The sequence below is a fragment of the Brassica oleracea genome, chromosome C4, assembly GCF_000695525.1.
Source record: "Brassica oleracea var. oleracea cultivar TO1000 chromosome C4, BOL, whole genome shotgun sequence".
Taxonomy (NCBI): domain Eukaryota; kingdom Viridiplantae; phylum Streptophyta; class Magnoliopsida; order Brassicales; family Brassicaceae; genus Brassica; species Brassica oleracea.
In genome coordinates, this window is record NC_027751.1 from 21,586,687 (window position 1) to 21,591,663 (window position 4,977).

Here is a 4,977-nt window from a genome sequence, read left to right on the forward strand (position 1 = left end):
AACGTGTCCTGCCGAGCGGACTGGCTTCGCGTTCTTCTCGGATGGACGTTGACACCTCCGTCCGAGTGATCGGACTGGTCGCTTATGTCCAGATCGATCCGCTTGAAATCGCCTCCTTCGTTGCTCCCGGCGGGAGGTGGAAGGTTCTCCGCGGTTGGTTGTGTGCCTGGTGGGACTGTTTCGTCAGGGTTCTGACCTGAAGAATCCTTGTCTGCCCGTGTGGCCCGATCGCTCGGAGTCTCGAAATGGAGTCTTCTGCCGCTGTGGGCTCTTGTGGCCCCGCGCGGGTTTTTACTCTTGGCCTTCGCCATTAAGGTTTCCACCTGTTTTGCAAGAGCGGCCACAAGCTTTCCTTGTTCATCCGACTTTTTATGAGCGGAGGCAAACATTTCTTTCATCTGGTCCAGTATCACGGCGTTCGTAGTGACCGTGGATACGTTTCCATCTGGAGTTATGTCAGCGTTGGCATTGACGGAAGTCCCGTCGTGCGTTTGCTTGTCTTTGTCAGCGTCGATCATCATACCTGACTAAGCGTGCGCGGTTGCGTGAGAGATATATCTGTACCTTCGCTTCCTTCTAGCGCTAAACTGTGGGAACCGAAATTCACACTGTCGAGATTTGTTAATAGGAGGAAAGCCAAGCTAACCTAGCCTTCCCTGAAGGTCCCGGTTATCTGCTGGGCCACGCACAACACAATCAATATGAAAGAGTCGAAAGTAATAAATCTTAAAAGAGCGAAAAGAGAACATATAGGTCTTATTTCCGAATTCGCGTTTGAGCGTGAACAACAGGTAAGATCATAGGACCGTTTAGCCGCGGTTCAGGCCCCTTTTGGGCGGTTTTGGGACTTAGACGTTTTTAGGATTTTTTCTAAGAAACAGCCGTGGGTTTTTCCAAAAGGATCCCAATTCCCCGTATAGTTAAGGCAACTGGTGCTCAAGCTAACAATAGCCGTTTTATACGGCAGGCAGGAATCCATTTCGACGACCATGTTTTTATAACTTTTCCCAAAGTCTTTCTTTGATAATCCTAAGCGAGACGAGACATGGGTATTGTGTCCAAGGGCCCGAGGATTGTGTTAAGGGAACTTAGACGAGGATACACGGTTTCGGAATGGGAGGTCGGTCCTCGCCCATGGGCGAGGTGGCCTCGGTGTGGGTCGTCCTCGCCCATGGGCGAGGTGACCTTGGCGCGGGTCGTCCTCGCCCATGGGCGAGGTGACCTCGGCACGGGTCCTGCTTGCCCATGGGCGAGGTGACCTCGGCGCGGGTCGTCCTCGCCCATGGGCGAGGTGACCTCGGCGCGGGTCATCCTCGCCTTGGGGCGATGTGACCTCGGTTGAGACGGTCCTCGCTTACGATCGAGACCTCACCCAGACTTATCCTCTTTTCGACATTCCTCGGTTCGCATCCGCGAAAAACTGTCTTTTACTTGATTAACGGTTTTCCGGGAATATCTAGTTTTCAAGGATCGATCGAGAGTTGGTTTTCCGGGAACTTTCAGGCATTGATTCCGTCGTGACCGGTTTTGACCCCAACAACCGATCGATAGACACATTCCTGTGTCGATCGACATCGATATCAGCAATCAGGTATACCGTTCTATTTGTTACATTAAGTACTTATGATTTATATTCTCACCAAACTCTGACTAGATATACGCTGGTGACAGTGTAATTTAAGTCTTGGGGGAGGTTTACTAATATTATTTATGTATGAGTTTTTTAATTTTTTTTTATAAAGTTTTATTGAGTCAAGAAAGGGACAATGAACTTCTACAATTTTCCTTACTCATCTAACTACTCTTTAGCACCATTCTTATAATTGTTGACTGCAGATTGTACTATAGATGCTACAGAGGATCAGCCTACCAGTTATTCACACTTGCTGAGAATGTTTGGAAGAACCAAAGCTAACCTCCTACTTAATTGAGCTTAACTTGCTTGTCTTGGGGCTTGGTATACATTGGATCGGATTCCTCCTGCAAGTCTGGAAGGTAAAAAGTCTGTGTGTCACTAGTTTCCCTCTCTCTCCCCTTCAGTTTTAAAAAGGATTAGAACATGATTTGGTGGCTACAACCACTAAATCTTGATTCATAAAATTCTAGAAAGAGATAAAGGTCAAAAAGAAGTGAACAGAATCTGGTGGCTACAACCATTAGAGTTTGATTCATGATAGCATGTCCAAAATATCTCAGTCAATTAAAAAAATAAAATGATACCCTTTGAAAAAGGGAGACATTGACTGAGAAGAAGTGAGAAAATCGGAAGGAAAGGAACTAGATAAGACTACATGTGTGTTCAGATACTTGTTTGAGTAAGAGTCCATGTGTCCAGTGATCGATACCCCCAACGTAATGTATATGTATGAAGTGAGGTTAGTAGAGGGGTTAGTCAGAGATGATTAGTTAAGTTGCTGGATGAATGGGATTGGTTTCTAAGCTAGGATATTGCATAGAAAGTACTTCTAAGATTGATTTGATGTGGTTGCAACATTGTTGAGGTGATGATAGTAAGTTCTTAAATTATGTGAGTCCTTGTTGTTTTCAAACCGCTTCCAGAGAGACTGCTTGTTGTTTTGCTTAAGGACAAACAAAAGTCTGGGGGTGTGATATACCATGGATTTTACCCACTTTTAGCCATGGTATATTTGTGTTTTAAAATACATTATAGTTGTTTTGGAGTCTTTCTCGTATGCATTCAGGTTTTGGAGTGATTTGAACGAAGTGGTGATTTTAGTGCATTTTGGAGATAAAATGATAAAGACCCGAAGTTGACCATCGACCACGACTATCGATCAATGGGCGAAGGCAACAATCGATCGACACACACTCTGTGGTATCGATCGACGGTGAAGCGCGCAGAACCCAGATTGGATTCCAGCCGAGTTAAAGCCCAAGTCCCACAAGAATTACTATATTACCCCTGAAAAGTTTTAACCTAATATATATGTGCTCTGCCTTTGTTCTAGGCAACACACGCTTTCATACTTTCTACTTTTCATACATCAAAATACTTAGAGTCTTAGGTTTGGAGAGAAGATCCTAGAACTCCTTCAGAGCTTTGTGATTGGAACTCCAGTTTCTTTACTCTATCTTATTTATACAGTTTATTTATTTTATTTTCATGCATTGCTTAGATTTAGGGTTCAGATATTCACGAGGGATTAGCCCAAAATATAGAATTGCTAAGTGTCGGGATATTAATCAACTAGACTGTTCTTAATGCATGTGTTCTAGAGTAGCTAACTATGACCTTGCCAATAGATATTAGGACGCATTCGGAAGATTGGTTTTTTGTCTGATGTTAGGGTCGAAAACGGTTGCGACGAAGTTAACGTCCAAATCCCCGAAGAAGAAAATGAAAAACCTTCTTCGACAAATACTTTTTCGAAATAAATTCTTCCTTACAAAAAGCTTTGCGGAGGAAACGCGAGTCATCGGACAAGAGCTCGAAAAGGGTCGCTACGCAGCGACCGAACGCGTGTTCCGCTCAGTCGCTACGTAGCGACCGAGATCGAGCCAAAGCTCGGTCGCTACGTAGCGACCGAGCTCTTCCGAAACGTGGATACGACATTAGTCCATGCATTCTCGTCTACCCTTCAATGCTATCTCCCGAAGACCGTATCGAACCCATTTCACGTTCCCCGCCATTCTAAGTTATCGATCAAAATTTACCGTAAAAACCGCGGAAAGTTTGTTCTTTATCGAAAGAAGCCGTAGTAAACGCTTCGAGTCAGAAGACGGCCCAAAGGGACCTAAGACTTTTTGTTATTTCGAGCTGCGACTCAACTAGGTTTTGCAGTCTTAGGTTGTTAGAACTAGGAATCTCACTGACAGCTCTCGTAGCCAAGGCTTCTACCCTGTTGTAACGCTCATACGTGGATTCGGAATAAAACTCCTTTTGCTCTCTTTTATGATTTCTTATTTTTTTTTCGTCTTTAATTGTGTGTTCTGATTGCTTGGCGTGTGGTCTAACAGATATTCGGGACCTCTGGGAAATTAGGGTTTTCCTAACTTTCCTAATTTAAACGGAAATCGACAGTGCGAATTTCGGTTCCCACAGTTTGGCGCTAGAAGGAGGGGGGGTAAGGATCAATCTAACTCTCGACCACATCACGCTCAACCATACATGTCAACTGACGACGCGGATAACGTGCAGACTCCTCTTAATGGAAGCAGTGGCACTTATATCCACACTCCCGCAGCGGACGTATCCGCAGCCAACGCACCAGCCAACGCTGCGGCGCTCGAGGAGTTTAAAAAGATGTTCGCCACCTACAAAAAAAGGTCGGAAGAACAGGATAAGCTCGTGAGCACCTTGACCAAACAAGTTGAAACTTTAACGGCAAGGACTCGAGCAATCCGCCCCCGCGGAACCACTAAAGTCCGCGGGAAAAGACTCGACTTCGCAACCCCACTCGACAGGCCTTGAGCCGTGCAGGAACGACCTTCGGGTCAAAACCCTAGCGAGAAATCTCCCATCGAAAAGGGAAACCCTGAAAGCCCTCCGCCTCCAACGAAGGCTTCGGAGGACAACGGAGTCGAGCAAGGTGACCTAGATCCTAGCGATGTCTCCAACGATACTGATGAGGACGTCGACAGACATCCAAGGAGGACCAGAAGCCGATTCGCTCGGGAAAGCTCTCCGTTCGACAAACCAATGACAGAAGAGGAGGAAATCCTCTATTGGAACGAACAAGAAGAGCTGGCGGAAAAGCAAACCGAGCTCACTCGCAGTAAACGCCGAAAAGCACAGAAATCTGCTGGCGAGACGTCGGATATCCGCGATCTTCGCGACTATATCACCAAGACTGCAGCAGAAGTAAGAGCCGTAAAATCCCATATCCATCACGCTACCAGTGCGGCCCCCGAGATCGACAGGCTGCTGGAAGGGGCTTGGAAGACCCCTTTCACCACTCGCATCTCAGATATGAGGGTATCCGATCCAGGAAAAATCAAAGTACCGAAGTATGATGG